Source organism: Saccostrea cucullata, unplaced genomic scaffold (assembly GCF_032062105.1).
Source record: "Saccostrea cucullata isolate Sc308-1 unplaced genomic scaffold, CSIRO_AGI_Scuc_v1 ctg559, whole genome shotgun sequence".
NCBI classification, from domain to species: domain Eukaryota; kingdom Metazoa; phylum Mollusca; class Bivalvia; order Ostreida; family Ostreidae; genus Saccostrea; species Saccostrea cuccullata.
The window spans coordinates 87,233-102,313 of NW_026922212.1; positions in this window are offsets into that span (position 1 = coordinate 87,233).

Sequence of the window (15,081 nt, forward strand, 5' to 3'; positions counted from 1 at the left end):
ACAATCATCAGCACTAGCCCGTGCTGGGAAACCATGTCTTGTCAGCAGCCCTGCAAAGAGCAAACAATAAGGTCAGTATATTTTTCCTAAACTTATTCAAATAATACATCAATGTTAATTTACTCTATACTTTTCAATTATTAAGCCACTATCATTTGCCAATACACATCTCTTTTTCAATTTTCTTCTACATAATGAGCTTGGACTGCAAACAGTCACACTCCAATAACTGCACAGGTGTATTGCCTGTCTACCACTAATTACCTTTCAGGTGTATTGGCTTGGACTCATTAAGTCATTACCTAACTGTTCACTGTTCATTCTCAGTGTCATCCCAATCTTTTGCTCTCAGGTCATCACAGTTCTCCATACATGACAGCACTCAAGAGTTATAAAAGGGAATTTCACCCTCCCCACTGACACAGTTCATCACAACTACCTCAGAAGAACACAGTGCTGTCTCAACAATACTGCACAATCCTCTCGGTTCATGTTCTGTGCTAGTCTTTTTCATGCACTAGCACTAGCCTGTGCTGAGATGGGAGTGCAGTAGGATCACTATTCTTCGCCTCTGTGCTGCAACCACCTGCCATTCAAGCCATATCATTCCTCAACCTTCCCTTGTACTTGTTATGTGCTGGTGTGCATATGGTCACTAGCACTAGCCTGTGCTTGGAGAGGACTTTCATTCTCATCTCACACATCTTTCAAAGAAATGTGCCTCTCCTCCTTCTCACTTCAGGACTCTGGGTTTCCTGGTACCTGTTCAGTGCTCGTGGGTCACAGTCACAAGCACTAGCCCGTGCTGGGAAACCCTGTCCTATCTGCAGCATGCCCTTTGCTGGTCGACACTTCACGGTAAGTGCAATGTACACAGCAGCTGACAACTCACCATATCCAGACTTCCCTTTCCTTTCCTGGTACTTACTATGTGCTGGTGTGCATCTGGTCACTAGCACTAGCCTGTGCTGGGACAGGAGTTACATTTCCATCACTCACATCTAAGACATTAAAGTGCCTTACCTTCACTGCAGGATTCTTGGTTTCCTGGTACCTGCTAAGTGCTCATGGGTTACAATCATCAGCACTAGCCCGTGCTGGGAAACCATGTCTTGTCAGCAGCCCTGCAAAGAGCAAACAATAAGGTCAGTATATTTTTCCTAAACTTATTCAAATAATACATCAATGTTAATTTACTCTATACTTTTCAATTATTAAGCCACTATCATTTGCCAATACACATCTCTTTTTCAATTTTCTTCTACATAATGAGCTTGGACTGCAAACAGTCACACTCCAATAACTGCACAGGTGTATTGCCTGTCTACCACTAATTACCTTTCAGGTGTATTGGCTTGGACTCATTAAGTCATTACCTAACTGTTCACTGTTCATTCTCAGTGTCATCCCAATCTTTTGCTCTCAGGTCATCACAGTTCTCCATACATGACAGCACTCAAGAGTTATAAAAGGGAATTTCACCCTCCCCACTGACACAGTTCATCACAACTACCTCAGAAGAACACAGTGCTGTCTCAACAATACTGCACAATCCTCTCGGTTCATGTTCTGTGCACTAGCCTGTCTTTTCTGTGCTGCACCGCATTCAAGCCATATCATTCCTCAACCTTCCCTTGTACTTGTTATGTGCTGGTGTGCATATGGTCACTAGCACTAGCCTGTGCTGAGATGGGAGAAATGTGCAGTAGGACTCTGGGTTTCCTGGTACCTGTTATTCTTCACAGTCACAAGCTCTGTGCTGCAACCACCTGCCATTCAAGCTCACCATATACTTCAACCTTCCCTTGTACTTACTATGTGCTGGTGTGCTGGTCACTGCACTAGCCTGTGCTGGGACAGGAGTTACATTTCCATCACTCACATCTAAGACATTAAAGTGCCTTACCTTCACTGCAGGATTCTTGGTTTCCTGGTACCTGCTAAGTGCTCATGGGTTACAATCATCAGCACTAGCCCGTGCTGGGAAACCATGTCTTGTCAGCAGCCCTGCAAAGAGCAAACAATAAGGTCACTAGCACTAGCCTGTGCTTGGAGAGGACTTTCATTCTCATCTCACACATCTTTCAAAGAAGAAATGTGCCTCTCCTCCTTCTCACTTCAGGACTCTGGGTTTCCTGGTACCTGTTCAGTGCTCGTGGGTCACAAGTCACAACCTTCCCTTCTACCTGGTAGCACTAGCCTGTGCTTGGAGAGGACTTTCATTCTCATCTCACACATCTTTCAAAGAAATGTGCCTCTCCTCCTTCTCACTTCAGGACTCTGGGTTTCCTGGTACCTGTTCAGTGCTCGTGGGTCACAGTCACAAGCACTAGCCCGTGCTGGGAAACCCTGTCCTATCTGCAGCATGCCCTTTGCTGGTCGACACTTCACGGTAAGTGCAATGTACACAGCAGCTGACAACTCACCATATCCAGACTTCCCTTTCCTTTCCTGGTACTTACTATGTGCTGGTGTGCATCTGGTCACTAGCACTAGCCTGTGCTGGGACAGGAGTTACATTTCCATCACTCACATCTAAGACATTAAAGTGCCTTACCTTCACTGCAGGATTCTTGGTTTCCTGGTACCTGCTAAGTGCTCATGGGTTACAATCATCAGCACTAGCTGGTACTTACTATGTGCTGGTGTGCATCTGGTCACTAGCACTAGCCTGTGCTGGGACAGGAGTTACATTTCCATCACTCACATCTAAGACATTAAAGTGCCTTACCTTCACTGCAGGATTCTTGGTTTCCGTGCTGGCTGGGAAACCATGTCTTGTCAGCAGCCCTGCAAAGAGCAAACAATAAGGTCAGTATATTTTTCCTAAACTTATTCAAATAATACATCAATGTTAATTTACTCTATACTTTTCAATTATTAAGCCACTATCATTTGCCAATACACATCTCTTTTTCAATTTTCTTCTACATAATGAGCTTGGACTGCAAACAGTCACACTCCAATAACTGCACAGGTGTATTGCCTGTCTACCACTAATTACCTTTCAGGTGTATTGGCTTGGACTCATTAAGTCATTACCTAACTGTTCACTGTTCATTCTCAGTGTCATCCCAATCTTTTGCTCTCAGGTCATCACAGTTCTCCATACATGACAGCACTCAAGAGTTATAAAAGGGAATTTCACCCTCCCCACTGACACAGTTCATCACAACTACCTCAGAAGAACACAGTGCTGTCTCAACAATACTGCACAATCCTCTCGGTTCATGTTCTGTGCTAGTCTTTTTCATGCACTAGCACTAGCCTGTGCTGAGATGGGAGTGCAGTAGGATCACTATTCTTCGCCTCTGTGCTGCAACCACCTGCCATTCAAGCCATATCATTCCTCAACCTTCCCTTGTACTTGTTATGTGCTGGTGTGCATATGGTCACTAGCACTAGCCTGTGCTTGGAGAGGACTTTCATTCTCATCTCACACATCTTTCAAAGAAATGTGCCTCTCCTCCTTCTCACTTCAGGACTCTGGGTTTCCTGGTACCTGTTCAGTGCTCGTGGGTCACAGTCACAAGCACTAGCCCGTGCTGGGAAACCCTGTCCTATCTGCAGCATGCCCTTTGCTGGTCGACACTTCACGGTAAGTGCAATGTACACAGCAGCTGACAACTCACCATATCCAGACTTCCCTTTCCTTTCCTGGTACTTACTATGTGCTGGTGTGCATCTGGTCACTAGCACTAGCCTGTGCTGGGACAGGAGTTACATTTCCATCACTCACATCTAAGACATTAAAGTGCCTTACCTTCACTGCAGGATTCTTGGTTTCCTGGTACCTGCTAAGTGCTCATGGGTTACAATCATCAGCACTAGCCCGTGCTGGGAAACCATGTCTTGTCAGCAGCCCTGCAAAGAGCAAACAATAAGGTCAGTATATTTTTCCTAAACTTATTCAAATAATACATCAATGTTAATTTACTCTATACTTTTCAATTATTAAGCCACTATCATTTGCCAATACACATCTCTTTTTCAATTTTCTTCTACATAATGAGCTTGGACTGCAAACAGTCACACTCCAATAACTGCACAGGTGTATTGCCTGTCTACCACTAATTACCTTTCAGGTGTATTGGCTTGGACTCATTAAGTCATTACCTAACTGTTCACTGTTCATTCTCAGTGTCATCCCAATCTTTTGCTCTCAGGTCATCACAGTTCTCCATACATGACAGCACTCAAGAGTTATAAAAGGGAATTTCACCCTCCCCACTGACACAGTTCATCACAACTACCTCAGAAGAACACAGTGCTGTCTCAACAATACTGCACAATCCTCTCGGTTCATGTTCTGTGCTAGTCTTTTTCATGCACTAGCACTAGCCTGTGCTGAGATGGGAGTGCAGTAGGATCACTATTCTTCGCCTCTGTGCTGCAACCACCTGCCATTCAAGCCATATCATTCCTCAACCTTCCCTTGTACTTGTTATGTGCTGGTGTGCATATGGTCACTAGCACTAGCCTGTGCTTGGAGAGGACTTTCATTCTCATCTCACACATCTTTCAAAGAAATGTGCCTCTCCTCCTTCTCACTTCAGGACTCTGGGTTTCCTGGTACCTGTTCAGTGCTCGTGGGTCACAGTCACAAGCACTAGCCCGTGCTGGGAAACCCTGTCCTATCTGCAGCATGCCCTTTGCTGGTCGACACTTCACGGTAAGTGCAATGTACACAGCAGCTGACAACTCACCATATCCAGACTTCCCTTTCCTTTCCTGGTACTTACTATGTGCTGGTGTGCATCTGGTCACTAGCACTAGCCTGTGCTGGGACAGGAGTTACATTTCCATCACTCACATCTAAGACATTAAAGTGCCTTACCTTCACTGCAGGATTCTTGGTTTCCTGGTACCTGCTAAGTGCTCATGGGTTACAATCATCAGCACTAGCCCGTGCTGGGAAACCATGTCTTGTCAGCAGCCCTGCAAAGAGCAAACAATAAGGTCAGTATATTTTTCCTAAACTTATTCAAATAATACATCAATGTTAATTTACTCTATACTTTTCAATTATTAAGCCACTATCATTTGCCAATACACATCTCTTTTTCAATTTTCTTCTACATAATGAGCTTGGACTGCAAACAGTCACACTCCAATAACTGCACAGGTGTATTGCCTGTCTACCACTAATTACCTTTCAGGTGTATTGGCTTGGACTCATTAAGTCATTACCTAACTGTTCACTGTTCATTCTCAGTGTCATCCCAATCTTTTGCTCTCAGGTCATCACAGTTCTCCATACATGACAGCACTCAAGAGTTATAAAAGGGAATTTCACCCTCCCCACTGACACAGTTCATCACAACTACCTCAGAAGAACACAGTGCTGTCTCAACAATACTGCACAATCCTCTCGGTTCATGTTCTGTGCTAGTCTTTTTCATGCACTAGCACTAGCCTGTGCTGAGATGGGAGTGCAGTAGGATCACTATTCTTCGCCTCTGTGCTGCAACCACCTGCCATTCAAGCCATATCATTCCTCAACCTTCCCTTGTACTTGTTATGTGCTGGTGTGCATATGGTCACTAGCACTAGCCTGTGCTTGGAGAGGACTTTCATTCTCATCTCACACATCTTTCAAAGAAATGTGCCTCTCCTCCTTCTCACTTCAGGACTCTGGGTTTCCTGGTACCTGTTCAGTGCTCGTGGGTCACAGTCACAAGCACTAGCCCGTGCTGGGAAACCCTGTCCTATCTGCAGCATGCCCTTTGCTGGTCGACACTTCACGGTAAGTGCAATGTACACAGCAGCTGACAACTCACCATATCCAGACTTCCCTTTCCTTTCCTGGTACTTACTATGTGCTGGTGTGCATCTGGTCACTAGCACTAGCCTGTGCTGGGACAGGAGTTACATTTCCATCACTCACATCTAAGACATTAAAGTGCCTTACCTTCACTGCAGGATTCTTGGTTTCCTGGTACCTGCTAAGTGCTCATGGGTTACAATCATCAGCACTAGCCCGTGCTGGGAAACCATGTCTTGTCAGCAGCCCTGCAAAGAGCAAACAATAAGGTCAGTATATTTTTCCTAAACTTATTCAAATAATACATCAATGTTAATTTACTCTATACTTTTCAATTATTAAGCCACTATCATTTGCCAATACACATCTCTTTTTCAATTTTCTTCTACATAATGAGCTTGGACTGCAAACAGTCACACTCCAATAACTGCACAGGTGTATTGCCTGTCTACCACTAATTACCTTTCAGGTGTATTGGCTTGGACTCATTAAGTCATTACCTAACTGTTCACTGTTCATTCTCAGTGTCATCCCAATCTTTTGCTCTCAGGTCATCACAGTTCTCCATACATGACAGCACTCAAGAGTTATAAAAGGGAATTTCACCCTCCCCACTGACACAGTTCATCACAACTACCTCAGAAGAACACAGTGCTGTCTCAACAATACTGCACAATCCTCTCGGTTCATGTTCTGTGCTAGTCTTTTTCATGCACTAGCACTAGCCTGTGCTGAGATGGGAGTGCAGTAGGATCACTATTCTTCGCCTCTGTGCTGCAACCACCTGCCATTCAAGCCATATCATTCCTCAACCTTCCCTTGTACTTGTTATGTGCTGGTGTGCATATGGTCACTAGCACTAGCCTGTGCTTGGAGAGGACTTTCATTCTCATCTCACACATCTTTCAAAGAAATGTGCCTCTCCTCCTTCTCACTTCAGGACTCTGGGTTTCCTGGTACCTGTTCAGTGCTCGTGGGTCACAGTCACAAGCACTAGCCCGTGCTGGGAAACCCTGTCCTATCTGCAGCATGCCCTTTGCTGGTCGACACTTCACGGTAAGTGCAATGTACACAGCAGCTGACAACTCACCATATCCAGACTTCCCTTTCCTTTCCTGGTACTTACTATGTGCTGGTGTGCATCTGGTCACTAGCACTAGCCTGTGCTGGGACAGGAGTTACATTTCCATCACTCACATCTAAGACATTAAAGTGCCTTACCTTCACTGCAGGATTCTTGGTTTCCTGGTACCTGCTAAGTGCTCATGGGTTACAATCATCAGCACTAGCCCGTGCTGGGAAACCATGTCTTGTCAGCAGCCCTGCAAAGAGCAAACAATAAGGTCAGTATATTTTTCCTAAACTTATTCAAATAATACATCAATGTTAATTTACTCTATACTTTTCAATTATTAAGCCACTATCATTTGCCAATACACATCTCTTTTTCAATTTTCTTCTACATAATGAGCTTGGACTGCAAACAGTCACACTCCAATAACTGCACAGGTGTATTGCCTGTCTACCACTAATTACCTTTCAGGTGTATTGGCTTGGACTCATTAAGTCATTACCTAACTGTTCACTGTTCATTCTCAGTGTCATCCCAATCTTTTGCTCTCAGGTCATCACAGTTCTCCATACATGACAGCACTCAAGAGTTATAAAAGGGAATTTCACCCTCCCCACTGACACAGTTCATCACAACTACCTCAGAAGAACACAGTGCTGTCTCAACAATACTGCACAATCCTCTCGGTTCATGTTCTGTGCTAGTCTTTTTCATGCACTAGCACTAGCCTGTGCTGAGATGGGAGCGCAGTAGGATCACTATTCTTCGCCTCTGTGCTGCAACCACCTGCCATTCAAGCCATATCATTCCTCAACCTTCCCTTGTACTTGTTATGTGCTGGTGTGCATATGGTCACTAGCACTAGCCTGTGCTTGGAGAGGACTTTCATTCTCATCTCACACATCTTTCAAAGAAATGTGCCTCTCCTCCTTCTCACTTCAGGACTCTGGGTTTCCTGGTACCTGTTCAGTGCTCGTGGGTCACAGTCACAAGCACTAGCCCGTGCTGGGAAACCCTGTCCTATCTGCAGCATGCCCTTTGCTGGTCGACACTTCACGGTAAGTGCAATGTACACAGCAGCTGACAACTCACCATATCCAGACTTCCCTTTCCTTTCCTGGTACTTACTATGTGCTGGTGTGCATCTGGTCACTAGCACTAGCCTGTGCTGGGACAGGAGTTACATTTCCATCACTCACATCTAAGACATTAAAGTGCCTTACCTTCACTGCAGGATTCTTGGTTTCCTGGTACCTGCTAAGTGCTCATGGGTTACAATCATCAGCACTAGCCCGTGCTGGGAAACCATGTCTTGTCAGCAGCCCTGCAAAGAGCAAACAATAAGGTCAGTATATTTTTCCTAAACTTATTCAAATAATACATCAATGTTAATTTACTCTATACTTTTCAATTATTAAGCCACTATCATTTGCCAATACACATCTCTTTTTCAATTTTCTTCTACATAATGAGCTTGGACTGCAAACAGTCACACTCCAATAACTGCACAGGTGTATTGCCTGTCTACCACTAATTACCTTTCAGGTGTATTGGCTTGGACTCATTAAGTCATTACCTAACTGTTCACTGTTCATTCTCAGTGTCATCCCAATCTTTTGCTCTCAGGTCATCACAGTTCTCCATACATGACAGCACTCAAGAGTTATAAAAGGGAATTTCACCCTCCCCACTGACACAGTTCATCACAACTACCTCAGAAGAACACAGTGCTGTCTCAACAATACTGCACAATCCTCTCGGTTCATGTTCTGTGCTAGTCTTTTTCATGCACTAGCACTAGCCTGTGCTGAGATGGGAGTGCAGTAGGATCACTATTCTTCGCCTCTGTGCTGCAACCACCTGCCATTCAAGCCATATCATTCCTCAACCTTCCCTTGTACTTGTTATGTGCTGGTGTGCATATGGTCACTAGCACTAGCCTGTGCTTGGAGAGGACTTTCATTCTCATCTCACACATCTTTCAAAGAAATGTGCCTCTCCTCCTTCTCACTTCAGGACTCTGGGTTTCCTGGTACCTGTTCAGTGCTCGTGGGTCACAGTCACAAGCACTAGCCCGTGCTGGGAAACCCTGTCCTATCTGCAGCATGCCCTTTGCTGGTCGACACTTCACGGTAAGTGCAATGTACACAGCAGCTGACAACTCACCATATCCAGACTTCCCTTTCCTTTCCTGGTACTTACTATGTGCTGGTGTGCATCTGGTCACTAGCACTAGCCTGTGCTGGGACAGGAGTTACATTTCCATCACTCACATCTAAGACATTAAAGTGCCTTACCTTCACTGCAGGATTCTTGGTTTCCTGGTACCTGCTAAGTGCTCATGGGTTACAATCATCAGCACTAGCCCGTGCTGGGAAACCATGTCTTGTCAGCAGCCCTGCAAAGAGCAAACAATAAGGTCAGTATATTTTTCCTAAACTTATTCAAATAATACATCAATGTTAATTTACTCTATACTTTTCAATTATTAAGCCACTATCATTTGCCAATACACATCTCTTTTTCAATTTTCTTCTACATAATGAGCTTGGACTGCAAACAGTCACACTCCAATAACTGCACAGGTGTATTGCCTGTCTACCACTAATTACCTTTCAGGTGTATTGGCTTGGACTCATTAAGTCATTACCTAACTGTTCACTGTTCATTCTCAGTGTCATCCCAATCTTTTGCTCTCAGGTCATCACAGTTCTCCATACATGACAGCACTCAAGAGTTATAAAAGGGAATTTCACCCTCCCCACTGACACAGTTCATCACAACTACCTCAGAAGAACACAGTGCTGTCTCAACAATACTGCACAATCCTCTCGGTTCATGTTCTGTGCTAGTCTTTTTCATGCACTAGCACTAGCCTGTGCTGAGATGGGAGCGCAGTAGGATCACTATTCTTCGCCTCTGTGCTGCAACCACCTGCCATTCAAGCCATATCATTCCTCAACCTTCCCTTGTACTTGTTATGTGCTGGTGTGCATATGGTCACTAGCACTAGCCTGTGCTTGGAGAGGACTTTCATTCTCATCTCACACATCTTTCAAAGAAATGTGCCTCTCCTCCTTCTCACTTCAGGACTCTGGGTTTCCTGGTACCTGTTCAGTGCTCGTGGGTCACAGTCACAAGCACTAGCCCGTGCTGGGAAACCCTGTCCTATCTGCAGCATGCCCTTTGCTGGTCGACACTTCACGGTAAGTGCAATGTACACAGCAGCTGACAACTCACCATATCCAGACTTCCCTTTCCTTTCCTGGTACTTACTATGTGCTGGTGTGCATCTGGTCACTAGCACTAGCCTGTGCTGGGACAGGAGTTACATTTCCATCACTCACATCTAAGACATTAAAGTGCCTTACCTTCACTGCAGGATTCTTGGTTTCCTGGTACCTGCTAAGTGCTCATGGGTTACAATCATCAGCACTAGCCCGTGCTGGGAAACCATGTCTTGTCAGCAGCCCTGCAAAGAGCAAACAATAAGGTCAGTATATTTTTCCTAAACTTATTCAAATAATACATCAATGTTAATTTACTCTATACTTTTCAATTATTAAGCCACTATCATTTGCCAATACACATCTCTTTTTCAATTTTCTTCTACATAATGAGCTTGGACTGCAAACAGTCACACTCCAATAACTGCACAGGTGTATTGCCTGTCTACCACTAATTACCTTTCAGGTGTATTGGCTTGGACTCATTAAGTCATTACCTAACTGTTCACTGTTCATTCTCAGTGTCATCCCAATCTTTTGCTCTCAGGTCATCACAGTTCTCCATACATGACAGCACTCAAGAGTTATAAAAGGGAATTTCACCCTCCCCACTGACACAGTTCATCACAACTACCTCAGAAGAACACAGTGCTGTCTCAACAATACTGCACAATCCTCTCGGTTCACGTTCTGTGCTAGTCTTTTTTCATGCACTAGCACTAGCCTGTGCTGAGATGGGAGTGCAGTAGGATCACTATTCTTCGCCTCTGTGCTGCAACCACCTGCCATTCAAGCCATATCATTCCTCAACCTTCCCTTGTACTTGTTATGTGCTGGTGTGCATATGGTCACTAGCACTAGCCTGTGCTTGGAGAGGACTTTCATTCTCATCTCACACATCTTTCAAAGAAATGTGCCTCTCCTCCTTCTCACTTCAGGACTCTGGGTTTCCTGGTACCTGTTCAGTGCTCGTGGGTCACAGTCACAAGCACTAGCCCGTGCTGGGAAACCCTGTCCTATCTGCAGCATGCCCTTTGCTGGTCGACACTTCACGGTAAGTGCAATGTACACAGCAGCTGACAACTCACCATATCCAGACTTCCCTTTCCTTTCCTGGTACTTACTATGTGCTGGTGTGCATCTGGTCACTAGCACTAGCCTGTGCTGGGACAGGAGTTACATTTCCATCACTCACATCTAAGACATTAAAGTGCCTTACCTTCACTGCAGGATTCTTGGTTTCCTGGTACCTGCTAAGTGCTCATGGGTTACAATCATCAGCACTAGCCCGTGCTGGGAAACCATGTCTTGTCAGCAGCCCTGCAAAGAGCAAACAATAAGGTCAGTATATTTTTCCTAAACTTATTCAAATAATACATCAATGTTAATTTACTCTATACTTTTCAATTATTAAGCCACTATCATTTGCCAATACACATCTCTTTTTCAATTTTCTTCTACATAATGAGCTTGGACTGCAAACAGTCACACTCCAATAACTGCACAGGTGTATTGCCTGTCTACCACTAATTACCTTTCAGGTGTATTGGCTTGGACTCATTAAGTCATTACCTAACTGTTCACTGTTCATTCTCAGTGTCATCCCAATCTTTTGCTCTCAGGTCATCACAGTTCTCCATACATGACAGCACTCAAGAGTTATAAAAGGGAATTTCACCCTCCCCACTGACACAGTTCATCACAACTACCTCAGAAGAACACAGTGCTGTCTCAACAATACTGCACAATCCTCTCGGTTCATGTTCTGTGCTAGTCTTTTTCATGCACTAGCACTAGCCTGTGCTGAGATGGGAGTGCAGTAGGATCACTATTCTTCGCCTCTGTGCTGCAACCACCTGCCATTCAAGCCATATCATTCCTCAACCTTCCCTTGTACTTGTTATGTGCTGGTGTGCATATGGTCACTAGCACTAGCCTGTGCTTGGAGAGGACTTTCATTCTCATCTCACACATCTTTCAAAGAAATGTGCCTCTCCTCCTTCTCACTTCAGGACTCTGGGTTTCCTGGTACCTGTTCAGTGCTCGTGGGTCACAGTCACAAGCACTAGCCCGTGCTGGGAAACCCTGTCCTATCTGCAGCATGCCCTTTGCTGGTCGACACTTCACGGTAAGTGCAATGTACACAGCAGCTGACAACTCACCATATCCAGACTTCCCTTTCCTTTCCTGGTACTTACTATGTGCTGGTGTGCATCTGGTCACTAGCACTAGCCTGTGCTGGGACAGGAGTTACATTTCCATCACTCACATCTAAGACATTAAAGTGCCTTACCTTCACTGCAGGATTCTTGGTTTCCTGGTACCTGCTAAGTGCTCATGGGTTACAATCATCAGCACTAGCCCGTGCTGGGAAACCATGTCTTGTCAGCAGCCCTGCAAAGAGCAAACAATAAGGTCAGTATATTTTTCCTAAACTTATTCAAATAATACATCAATGTTAATTTACTCTATACTTTTCAATTATTAAGCCACTATCATTTGCCAATACACATCTCTTTTTCAATTTTCTTCTACATAATGAGCTTGGACTGCAAACAGTCACACTCCAATAACTGCACAGGTGTATTGCCTGTCTACCACTAATTACCTTTCAGGTGTATTGGCTTGGACTCATTAAGTCATTACCTAACTGTTCACTGTTCATTCTCAGTGTCATCCCAATCTTTTGCTCTCAGGTCATCACAGTTCTCCATACATGACAGCACTCAAGAGTTATAAAAGGGAATTTCACCCTCCCCACTGACACAGTTCATCACAACTACCTCAGAAGAACACAGAGCTGTCTCAACAATACTGCACAATCCTCTCGGTTCATGTTCTGTGCTAGTCTTTTTCATGCACTAGCACTAGCCTGTGCTGAGATGGGAGCGCAGTAGGATCACTATTCTTCGCCTCTGTGCTGCAACCACCTGCCATTCAAGCCATATCATTCCTCAACCTTCCCTTGTACTTGTTATGTGCTGGTGTGCATATGGTCACTAGCACTAGCCTGTGCTTGGAGAGGACTTTCATTCTCATCTCACACATCTTTCAAAGAAATGTGCCTCTCCTCCTTCTCACTTCAGGACTCTGGGTTTCCTGGTACCTGTTCAGTGCTCGTGGGTCACAGTCACAAGCACTAGCCCGTGCTGGGAAACCCTGTCCTATCTGCAGCATGCCCTTTGCTGGTCGACACTTCACGGTAAGTGCAATGTACACAGCAGCTGACAACTCACCATATCCAGACTTCCCTTTCCTTTCCTGGTACTTACTATGTGCTGGTGTGCATCTGGTCACTAGCACTAGCCTGTGCTGGGACAGGAGTTACATTTCCATCACTCACATCTAAGACATTAAAGTGCCTTACCTTCACTGCAGGATTCTTGGTTTCCTGGTACCTGCTAAGTGCTCATGGGTTACAATCATCAGCACTAGCCCGTGCTGGGAAACCATGTCTTGTCAGCAGCCCTGCAAAGAGCAAACAATAAGGTCAGTATATTTTTCCTAAACTTATTCAAATAATACATCAATGTTAATTTACTCTATACTTTTCAATTATTAAGCCACTATCATTTGCCAATACACATCTCTTTTTCAATTTTCTTCTACATAATGAGCTTGGACTGCAAACAGTCACACTCCAATAACTGCACAGGTGTATTGCCTGTCTACCACTAATTACCTTTCAGGTGTATTGGCTTGGACTCATTAAGTCATTACCTAACTGTTCACTGTTCATTCTCAGTGTCATCCCAATCTTTTGCTCTCAGGTCATCACAGTTCTCCATACATGACAGCACTCAAGAGTTATAAAAGGGAATTTCACCCTCCCCACTGACACAGTTCATCACAACTACCTCAGAAGAACACAGTGCTGTCTCAACAATACTGCACAATCCTCTCGGTTCATGTTCTGTGCTAGTCTTTTTCATGCACTAGCACTAGCCTGTGCTGAGATGGGAGTGCAGTAGGATCACTATTCTTCGCCTCTGTGCTGCAACCACCTGCCATTCAAGCCATATCATTCCTCAACCTTCCCTTGTACTTGTTATGTGCTGGTGTGCATATGGTCACTAGCACTAGCCTGTGCTTGGAGAGGACTTTCATTCTCATCTCACACATCTTTCAAAGAAATGTGCCTCTCCTCCTTCTCACTTCAGGACTCTGGGTTTCCTGGTACCTGTTCAGTGCTCGTGGGTCACAGTCACAAGCACTAGCCCGTGCTGGGAAACCCTGTCCTATCTGCAGCATGCCCTTTGCTGGTCGACACTTCACGGTAAGTGCAATGTACACAGCAGCTGACAACTCACCATATCCAGACTTCCCTTTCCTTTCCTGGTACTTACTATGTGCTGGTGTGCATCTGGTCACTAGCACTAGCCTGTGCTGGGACAGGAGTTACATTTCCATCACTCACATCTAAGACATTAAAGTGCCTTACCTTCACTGCAGGATTCTTGGTTTCCTGGTACCTGCTAAGTGCTCATGGGTTACAATCATCAGCACTAGCCCGTGCTGGGAAACCATGTCTTGTCAGCAGCCCTGCAAAGAGCAAACAATAAGGTCAGTATATTTTTCCTAAACTTATTCAAATAATACATCAATGTTAATTTACTCTATACTTTTCAATTATTAAGCCACTATCATTTGCCAATACACATCTCTTTTTCAATTTTCTTCTACATAATGAGCTTGGACTGCAAACAGTCACACTCCAATAACTGCACAGGTGTATTGCCTGTCTACCACTAATTACCTTTCAGGTGTATTGGCTTGGACTCATTAAGTCATTACCTAACTGTTCACTGTTCATTCTCAGTGTCATCCCAATCTTTTGCTCTCAGGTCATCACAGTTCTCCATACATGACAGCACTCAAGAGTTATAAAAGGGAATTTCACCCTCCCCACTGACACAGTTCATCACAACTACCTCAGAAGAACACAGTGCTGTCTCAACAATACTGCACAATCCTCTCGGTTCATGTTCTGTGCTAGTCTTTTTCATGCACTAGCACTA